The following is an 11,219-nucleotide window of genomic DNA, read 5'->3' on the forward strand; positions in this document are numbered from 1 at the left end:
CTAAGGACAACATGAGAAATATTAACTCAACAGTTTGAGAGACTGACCAAAGCTTATAGAAGCCAGTGGGAGTCTTTTAATTGACTTCAACAGGCTTTTGATTAAGCCTTAACTGCTTCAGAAGTAGTCTATATATGACCAGTTTGGTTTGACATAAGCAAAAAGGGTGGCACCTCCAAAGTGAATTATATATATAATGAAATAGCATGTGAGCGAAGATAGGTCTTCCTCAGTCTAATGAATGATGTGCCTATGGATACTGGATGTAGATCAATTAATGCCAGCTGAGAATCTGGCCCATAATGCATTTCAGCAAGCATCTGGCAGCAATTGCTATAATTAAGATTGAAAACACTTTCTAGCCTAACTTGCTGTTTTCATACACTCAATGCTTCCTGAAACATTCACCTTTTGAGCTGCAATTTTCCATGCTAGGTCCAGAGTGAATTTTTATTTTATTTGGATAAGTTTGAACTAAATCACTTCTGTCATGTTTTGAGCTATGGGAGAATTAAGCAAAAATGCCTCCTACTAAAGATCTTTTAAATACCCTTTTTTGGACATGACAGCAGCAAAAACAGCTGTCCGAAACTTGAAACCTTCCTTGGTTTGTAGAAAAATATTTTTTAAAATGATAAGCACCTGCAAAATGACTTCTGAGCATGCTATCTGCTAAGAATTTTGGCACAGCCTACTTGAGTCCTGTCTTATTTTTGTCATCACTGTACATCTGCCTGGCTGCTCAGACAGTGAGTGTGATTGTGCCTCTCTGACTAGTGCTGAGACAATAGAGATGTCAGAAATTGTAAATGTCTCACTGAAAAATGCACAGCAAAATCCTCCAAAAATACTTACTTAAACATCACGGCCAGGAAAAAATTGCGAGTGCAAAATAAAAAAAAAATAATTGGGGAATCTGGTATTTTAGGGTCTCTTTGAAGTTTTCATTCTACAGTAGTCCTGACATTCTAATTGCACAGTTAGTATTTGCTATATAATCTAAGGCCAAGCTTTTCAGAAGTGACTAGTGAGTTCAGGTGCCCAGCTTGAGACACTTTATAGGTACTTGATTTTCAGAAAGTGTTAAGCACCCATTCTCTGAAAATCAGGTCCCTTCAAGGTGTCCCAAGTCAGACACTCAATAACTGAGGCCCCTGAAATCAGCAGTCAGTTTTGAAGGATTGGCCTGTATTGTTTTCTATTACAAAAATCCACCACGGTGTAAACAAATGTGCTGCTACCCTACGAACCTGTTTTACAGAAAATGATCTCCAGGCAAATAACAGGAGCAGAAGAGGTTGGAACTCACCCCTCTCCCACCATATTCTCCTCAGTGAGGTGTGAGCTTCAAAAACTAAAGGGGATCATTTAAAAAGCAACCATCCGATTGCACAAGCAATTTCCTTTTCTCTCATTTCTTTTGAAGAGAAAGATTAAACGATACAAGTGATGTTAGTGCCATGTTCATCAAGTCAAAACAATTGCTATTACCATAAAAAAATTGTAACCACCACGATACTACATTGGCCTCCAGAGTGACCACATTATTTTATTGTGTGAAATCCTGTCCCGCTGAAGTCAATGGGCATTTTACCACTGACTTCATTGAGGGCAGGATTACTCCATTGCTTTCATCTTTCTCCCACTTCTTCCCCATCCTCACCATGTGTTGTCACCTCCTGTGTTGTCCTGGCACTGAGCTGCACAGGTGGACCGCTGTGCCCATGTGGAGTCCAAAAGAAGTCCATGACATCACAGAGATGCCTCATAATTGTAAGCGCTACGCTCAGCAGTAAGTAGAAAGAACAGGAGGACTTGTGGCACCTTAGAGACTAACCAATTTATTTGAGCATAAGCTCAAATATGCATCGGTACGCATCCGATGAAGTGAGCTGTAGCTCACGAAAGCTTATGCTCAAATAAATTGGTTAGTCGCTAAGGTGCCACAAGTACTCCTGTTCTTTTTGTGAATACAGACTAACACGGCTGCTACTCTGAAACCAGCAGTAAGTGTTTGCCGACCGGGCCCGACATAAGACTGTAAACTCTTATGAGCACAGAGTAAGTCATTGCTCGTTCTGTGAAATGCTATGCACAGCTAAAGAGCTACATGAATAAATAAATAATAACAAGAACAATAATACTGCATAATTAAATCCACAAAATGTACTGCAAAAGTTGAAGTCCTAACAGCAACAGTCATTTGGCCATCTACCATATGTGTGATATGTTCCATTCTTGTTTTTTCTGGCTGATGTATTTATGTTAATTTCAAACAATACCACAAAACACCTATATTGGACAATGGGGCTGAGTTAATGTTGCTTTTAGAACCAAAAACTTTGCGTTTCCTGACTTCTTGTGGTTTTTGTCTGTTCAAATTTAACACGGCAGAACATGCAGTTTTTTGCATTTTCTCATGTATATGTGTGTGTTGGGTGGTTAAACTTGGAAGATGTCACTTCTGTATGTGTAATAAATGAAAAAAAATCCTAAAACAACACTAAGATCTGCTACTGATTAATACATATCTGTGTGTTCTGAGTGGACACTAGATGGGGAGGGCTCTCAGTTATTATAGAGAATTCTTTCCCAGGTGTCTGGCTGGTGGGTCTCACCCACAAACTCAGGATCTAACTGATCACCATATTTGGGGTTAGGAAGGAATATTCCTGCAGGTGACATTGGCAGAGACACGGGAGAGTTTTCGCCTTCCTCTGCAGCCTGAGGCACGAGGGTCACATGCTGGTTTAAGCTAGAGTAAATGTGGATTCTCTGTAACGTGACATCTTTACATCAAGATTTGAGGGCTTCAGTAGCTCAACCAAAGATTATGGGCCTACTACCGTAGTGGGTGGGTGAGGTTCTGTGGCCTGTGATGTGCAGGTCAGCCTAAATCAATGGTCCCCAAACTTTTGAAAGTCATGCCCAACCTTCTCCCTGTCTGCCCCCCCCCCCGCCCGCCATGCTCCTCAGAGCCAGGGCAAGGAGTGGGGCTGTGGCTTGGGGTTGGGGGAATGCAGACAGGGATAAGAGGGGCAAGGCTGGGGCTGCAGCTGGGAGTGGGTCTGGGGCCAAGTGCAGAGCTGTGGCCGGGGCCGAGGCTGGGGGTGGAAGCAGAGTTGTGGTGGGGGCCAGCAGCTGGGCCCCCAGCTGGGTGCAAGGTACACTGAGGCTGGGATCAGGGAGGTGCAAGTCACGGAGCCAGGGCCACAACTGGGGGCAGGGCTGGAACAGAGCAGGGGCCAAGATGTGGCTAGGTGGCGCACCCTCCCTGCCCCTGTGGGAGCTTGCCTGACCGGCCACCCCCCCAAAGGGTTCTTCCATGCCCACTTAGTGGTGTGTGCCCCACAGATTGGGCACTTCTGGACTAGATGATCATGATGGTCCCTTAAAATTTATGAGAATGTTTAAATTGTATATGCAGATAAATATACGTTAAGTTTTTCAAAGCAGTCCATGAGATTTGGCCATTAAAATTAGTGGAAGATGTGTGGCTAAATCCTCTGAACTTCTCTGAACATTTCAGTGTATGCTGTATACGTTACAGCAGTGTCTTCACGCTGGTTCTGTTCAGGATGTGTCAGGTTTTCCATTAACCCAATTTTAGGGTTTGATAACTTGATCAGAAAAATTCACTCTAGCTTGACACAGGGCCGGCTCTACCTTTTTTGCAGCCACAAGCGGCGAAGCAAAGAAAAAGGGGAAAAAAAGCAGCCGCCGACTAAGAAGAGGAAAGGATGATATCCGAGTGCCGCCCCAAGAACGGCCGGAGCGCCGCCCCTTCAGATTTGCCGCCCCAGGCACCTGCTTCCTTAGCTGGTGCCTAGAGCCGGCCCTGGCTTGACAAAGTCTCGTCTGAGGGGCGCGTCTTTCTTTAACCCAATTTCACTGGGCATTTATAGCTTCCATGTATGCAAAAAGACAATACAAGCGGACGCTTCGGGGCGCTTGTCTATGCTTACATAACTCAAACACAGCTTTGGTCTGGCAAGAACCCAGTGACATCCCTGTGGATATGTCTGAGACAGGCAAGTAAAGAGGAGGAGCTATCGGGCTAGACTGGGTTGGGCCCTATGTGGGTGTGCAAGAAGGATGGGCAGGAAAGAGGTTTCAAGGAGGCTTTATACCACCTCTGCTACTGTGCCGCTGAGCAGGAATTCAGAGCAGCAGCCGTGTTAGTCTGTAGCCGTAAAAAGAAAAGGAGGACTTGTGGCACCTTATCCGATGAAGTGAGCTGAAGCTCAGGAAAGCTAATGCTCTAATAAATTTGTTAGTCTCTAAGGTGCCACAAGTCCTCCTGTTCTTTTTCAGCAGGAATTGTCACCATTTGGATAGTTGCGTTTTGGGACTGGAAACATTGGGGCAACTCTAGAACTGACAATGATGGTGAAAACCATATAGCTAGGGCCCTACCAGATTCACGGCCATGAAAAATGCATCACGGGCTGTGAAATATGGTCTCCCTCCATGAAACCTGGTCTTTTGTGTACTTTTACCCCATACTGTACAGATTTCACAGGGGAGACCAGGGTTTCTCAAATTGGGGGTCCTGACCCAAAGGGAGTTGTAGGGATATCGCAAGGCTATTTGAGGGGGGCAGCAGTATTGCCACCCTTACTTCTGCACTGCCTTCAGAGCTGGATGGCCAGAGAGCGGTGGCTGTTAGCCGGGCACCTAGCTCGGAAGGCAGCGCCTCGCCCGCAGCAGTGTAGAAGTAAGGGTGGCAACACCATCCCATGCAGCTGTTACTTCTGCATTGCTGCCTTCAGAGCGGGGCGGTCGGAGAGTGGTGGAGAGGGTCCAACTCTGCAAGCAACAGCGCAGAAGTAAGGGTGGCAATTCCAGACCATGCCTCCCTTCCTTCTGCACTGCTGCTGGCGGCGGCTCTGCCTTCAGAGACGGGGTCCCGGCCAGCAGCTGTCGCTCTCCATTGCCCAGCTCTGAAGGCAGGGCCGCTGTCAGCAGCAGCGCAGAAGGAAGGGTAGCAGTACCGCAACCCCAACCAAGTCCTTTCTGGGTCAGGATGCTACAATTAAAACACCATGAACAGCACCATGAAATCATGACATTTACGATTTAAAAAAGCCTATGACTGTGAAATTGACCAAAATGGACCATGAATTTGGTAGGGCCCTATGTATAGGTCTAGGTGGCCCCTCCCCTTCACCAGTTGGCTGCACCTTGTCAAAGGGGAGTTGAGCCAGCTGCCACGTGAGCTCCTTAGAGTGTCTGGAGGCACAATGTTTCTGGAGCTATTGCTGGCGTAGTGCACCTTTGCATTCCTACTATAGACTGTGGTTTAAAAAGCCACATAAGAATGTAAGAACGGCCCTACTGGGTCAGACCAAAGGTCTATCTCGCCCAGTACCCTCTCTTCCGATGGTAGCCAATGCCTGGTGTCCCAGAGGGAATGAACAGAACAGATAATCACCAAGTGATCCAGGCCCTGTCACCCATTCCCAGCTTCTGGCAAACAGAGGCTAGGGAACACAGCTAGGATCACAGGGATGAAAGGGATCACAGCTGCAGTTCTGATCATCATCCAGCAGTCTGGAGGTTTATCCAAATGTGTTTGATACAGAAATTGGTGGGAAATCTGTGGCTAGAAATACCATTGGCCGCAGCCTTTGCAATGTCACGTAGGAAGAAACCTTGAAAATAGTGGGATTTAAATCAAAGACTAAATGAGTACCCAACTCAGGTTCATCAGGTGTTGCCAGGTAATGTTCATATTACCCAGGATACTATACTTTTGGATCATATGGTTTAACAAAGCTCTTTGATGCACACACCACATGATTATCGGTGTAGCTCCAGTTGTATCGCAGCATCTTTTTGTCTGTCTTCTTGGGAGTTAAAGAGCAGTGACACACACCACAGACTTTAAAAACTCCCATAACAAGTGCATCTGCCTTTCTTCAGCCACAATTGATTATCATGGAAAATGATTTCAGGACAACTTAGGATGGAGAGCAGCCCTCAAGAGCAGCAAGAAAGATCCTACTTTCCTACAAATGTTCCTAGTAATAAAGAATCAGAGGAGAGAAACAGAGACAGAATTGTTGTTAAAGTGATGGTTTTCCAAAGTTATCCATTGCACATCAGCTAAGGGCCCAATCGACTGTACTGCATTGCCTTTAATAGGGCACAGGATCAGACTGTATCATAGTTTTAGTCATTTTAAAACAACACAAATGCCAAAGATAGATAGATAGATTTTCCATGTACAGATGGAAATCTAGCACCCCAGAGTACTTGGTTAATCAGAAAAGTTTGGTTAGCTCAAATGAGCTAAACAAAAATGAATAAGTTAACTATAATTGCCTTTAGAGTCTGATTTTTTTTCATTCAAGCAGAATCTAACCATCTAAACCGTGAAATCTGTAAAGGCATGTCACTGTAAAAGTCTTAAGTCTAGAATTTTATCTCAGATGTTTTAGGGCCATATCTTGTCGTAACCTACACATAGGCAGACCCCATTGACTCTCCAGCTGTCCAAATGCAGGAAATAAAATTTGAGAGCTTTCATAAAATGCACTTTGGTATGCTTCTCTGTGTGTAAGCCAGTGGTTTCCCCCCTTTTAATGAAACAGGCATGACTTATAGAAATGGATTCATAGCCACGTACCTATAAGTAAGAACAGATCTCCTCATTGGAACCAACATAGAGAGCTGCTTAAAAACAAACGGTGTGAGATAGCCCTTGGTAAATTATATCCCACGGGCAGCAGCAACCAAGAGAACAGTTATGGAACTTAGAAGCCAAACATTACTAATGACTTGTGAACCTCAAGAGGTTCAATGGTGCAGTTTGGATAGGAATAACTGTGTTTATCACTCCCCGAGTGTAGTCTTTTCTCTGTTGATATGTGCCGGTGTGTCAATAGCAGATCAGTATGAGCCCCTAAAGCCAGGGCCGGCTCTCGGCTCCAGCAGAGCAAGCACGTGCTTGGGGTGGCACATTTCCAGGGGCGGCTTTCCGGCCATCCCTTTTTTTCCTCCTAGCCCCACTCAGTCAACCAATGAGCCCCTGTGTGGGGCGCGGCGGCAGGCTCAGCACGGGGGTCCCAGCCCGGGGGCGGTCCCTGCCCTGGCCCCCCACCGCCAGGGGAGCAGGGCGATGCAGCTCCTCCACACGTGTCACAAGCAGCGGAGGAGCTGCGAGCCGAGCGGAGCAGAGCCCAGGATCGGGGCAGGACTCGCGGCCAGTAAGGGACCCGCTGCCCTGGGCGGCTCGGTGCTGGGCGGGTGCCCCTGATCTGCCTCCCTCCCCGTGGCTGACCCGCCCCCAGCCGCTCTGTCAGTTACTGTCCCCTCTGCGGGAGTGGGGCCGGGTCTGAGATCGGGCTGGGGGCCCACGGGCGGGACGTACAGCCCCAAGTACCTAACTCCAAACACTGCTCTAGCATTACGCATTCTTTTAACATTGCCAGGATCAGTGGCTTCTGGTGAGCGCAGTTTCTCAAAACTGAAATTACTAAAAAATTATTTGAGGTCCACCATGTCTCAAAATCGTTTGTCAGGACTCGCATTAATTTCAGTTGAAAGGACCATTGCAAAACATTTAGATTTCACTGAATTATTAAAAGACTACACAAGTATAAAAACCAGAAACATTCAGTTCATATAAATTCTTTTAATTTATTAGAAACTGGGCGTACCGGAAGACACTAACATTTTTCATTACCGTGTATAGTTGAACCCAAATTGTTTGTAATTGTGATTTTGTTAAAATTAAATGAATACTGTAGCAGGGTGGTCACCCCGCTCCTGCCCGGAAGGGTTAAAAGCAGCCCTGGGGGAGGGCTGTGTCTGGGGAAGGCTGAATGGAGAAGCAGTCTCAGCTGTGGCCACTCCCCAATCAGGGCCCAGCTGGCTCTCATAAGAGGGCAGAGGGCCAGGAGCAGACAGCCCCTCTCTCTGCCCTGGTCTACACTAGGACTTTAGGTCGAATTTAGCAGCATTAAATCGATGTAAACCTGCACCCGTTCACATGATGAAGCCCTTTATTTTAACTTAAAGGGCTCTTAAAATCGATTTCCGTACTCCACCCCTGACAAGTGGATTAGCGCTTAAATCCTTGCCAGGTCGAATTTGGGGTACTGTGGACACAATTTGACGGTATTGGCCTCCGGGAGCTATCCGAGAGTGCTCCATTGTGACCGCTCTGGACAGCACTCTCAACTCAGATGCACTGGCCAGGTAGACAGGAAAAGAACCCTGAACTTTTGAATCTCATTTCCTGTTTGGCCAGCGTGGCAAGCTTCAGGTGACCATGCAGAGCTCATCAGCAGAGGTGACCATGATGGAGTCCCAGAATCACAAAAGAGCTCCAGCATGGACTGAACGGGAGGTACGGGATCTGATCGCTGTATGGGGAGAGGAATCCGTGCTATCAGAACTCCGTTCCAGTTTTTGAAATGCCAAAACCTTTGTCAAAATCTCCCAGGGCATGAAGGACAGAGGCCATAACAGGGACCCGAAGCAGTGCCACGTGAAACTTAAGGAGCTGAGGCAAGCCTACCAGAAAAACAGAGGGGCGAACGGCCGCTCCGGGTCAGAGCCCCAAACATGCCGCTTCTATGATGAGCTTCATGCCATTTTAGGGGGTTCAGCCACCACTACCCCAGCCGTGTTGCTTGACTCCTTCAATGGAGATGGAGGCAACATGGAAGCACGTTTTGGGGACGAAGAAGATGATGATGATGAGGAGGAGGTTGTAGATAGCTCACAGCAAGCAAGTGGAGAAACCGGTTTTCCCGACAGCCAGGAACTGTTTCTCACCCTGGACCTGGAGCCAGTACCCCCCGAACCCACTCAAGGCAGCCTCCTGGACCCGGCAGGCAGAGAAGGGACCTCCGGTGAGTGCACCTTTTAAAATACTATACATGGTTTAAAAGCAACCATGTGAAAGGATTAATTTGCCCTGGCATTCACGGCTCTCCTGGATGTACTCCCAAAGCCTTTGCAAAAGGTTTCTGGGGAGGGCAGCCTTATTGCGTCCTTCATGGTAGGACACTTTACCACTCCAGGCCAGTAACACGTACTCGGGAATCATTGTACAACAAAGCATTGCAGTGTATGTTTGCTGGCGTTCAAGCAACATCCGTTCTTTATCTCTCTGTGTTATCCTCAGGAGAGTGAGACATCATTCATGTTCACCTGGTTGAAACAGGGTGCTTTTCTTCAGGGGACACTCAGAGGAGCCCGTTCCTGTTGGGCTGTTTGCCTGCGGCCGAACAGAAATGTTCCCCGCTGTTAGCCACGGGGAGGGGTGAGGGTTGAGGGGGTAGCCACGCGGTGGGGTGGGGGGCAAAATGCGACCTTGTAACGAAAGCACATGTGCTATGTATGTAATGTTAACAGCAAGGTTTACCCTGAAAGACTGTAGCCACTATTTTATAAAATGTGTCTTTTTAAATACCGCTGTCCCTTTTTTTTTCTCCATCAGCTGCATGTGTTTCAACGATCACAGGATCTTCTCCTTCCCAGAGGCTAGTGAAGATTAGAAAGAAAAAAAAACTCACTCATGATGAAATGTTCTCTGAGCTCATGCTGTCCTCCCACACTGACAGAGCACAGACGAATGCGTGGAGGCAAATAATGTCAGAGTGCAGGAAAGCACAAAATGACCGGGAGGAGAGGTGGCGGGCTGAAGAGAGTAAGTGGCGGGCTGAAGAGAGTAAGTGGCGAGCTGAAGACAGGGCTGAAGCTCAAATGTGGCGGCAGCGTGATGAGAGGAGGCAGGATTCAATGCTGAGGCTGCTGGAGGATCAAACCACTATGCTCCAGTGTATGGTTGAGCTGCAGCAAAGGCAGCTGGAGCACAGACTGCCACTACAGCCCCTGTGTAACCAACCGCCCTCCTCCCCAAGTTCCATAGCCTCCACACCCAGACGCCCAAGAATGCAGTGGGGGGGCCACCGGCCAACCAGCCACTCCACCACAGAGGATTGCCCAAAAAAAAGAAGGCTGGCATTCAATAAATTTTAAAGTTGTAACTTTTAAAGTGCTGTGTGGCATTTTCCTTCCCTCCTCCACCACCCCTCCTGGGCTACCTTGGTAGTCATCCCCCTGCTGGTGTGATGAATGAATAAAGAATGCATGAATGTGAAGCAACAATGACTTTATTGCCTCTGCAAGCGGTGATTGAAGGGAGGAGGGGAGGGTGGTTAGCTTACAGAGAAGTAGAGTGAACCAAGGGGCAGGGGGTTTCATCAAGGAGAAACAAAGAGAACTTTCACACCGTAGCCTGGCCAGTCATGAAACTGGTTTTCAAAGCTTCTCTGATGCGTACTGCGCCCTTCTGTGCTCTTCTAACCACCCTGGTGTCTGGCTTCACGTAACCAGCAGCCAGGCGATTTGCCTCAACCTCCCACCCCACCATAAATGTCTCCCCTTTACTCTCACAGATACTGTGGAGCACACAGCAAGCAGTAATAACAGTGGGAATACTGGTTTCGCTGAGGTCTAAGCGAGTCAGTAAACTGCGCCAGCGCGCCTTTAAACGTCCAAATGCACATTCTATCACCATTCTGCACTTGCTCAGCCTGTAGTTGAACAGCTCCTGACTACTGTCCAGGCTGCCTGTGTACGGCTTCATGAGCCGTGGCATTAAGGGGTAGGCTGGGTCCCCAAGGATAACTATAGGCACTTCAACATCCCCAACATTTATTTTCTGGTCTGGGAATAAAGTCCCTTCCTGCAGCTTTTGAAACAGACCAGAGTTCCTGAAGATGCGAGCGTCATGTACCTTTCCCGGCCATCCCACGTTGATGTTGGTGAAACGTCCTTTGTGAGCCACCAGAGCTTGCAGCACTATTGAAAAGTACCCCTTGCGGTTTATGTACTCGCCGGCTTGGTGCTCCGGTGCCAAGATAGGGATATGGGTTCCGTCTATGGCCCCACCACAGTTAGGGAATCCCATTGCAGCAAAGCCATCCACTATGATCTGCACATTTCCCAGGGTCACTACCCTTGATATCAGCAGATCTTTGATTGCGTGGGCTACTTGCATCACAGCAGCCCCCACAGTAGATTTGCCCACTCCAAATTGATTCCCAACTGACCGGTACCTGTCTGGCATTGCAAGCTTCCACGGGCTATCGCCACTCACTTCTTAACTGTGAGGGCTGCTCTCATCTTGGTATTCATGCGCCTCAGGGCAGGGGAAAGCAAGTCACAAAGTTCCATGAAAGTGCCCTTCCGCATGCAAA

This window comes from Eretmochelys imbricata, chromosome 2 (assembly GCF_965152235.1).
Source record: "Eretmochelys imbricata isolate rEreImb1 chromosome 2, rEreImb1.hap1, whole genome shotgun sequence".
In the NCBI taxonomy this organism is placed as follows: domain Eukaryota; kingdom Metazoa; phylum Chordata; order Testudines; family Cheloniidae; genus Eretmochelys; species Eretmochelys imbricata.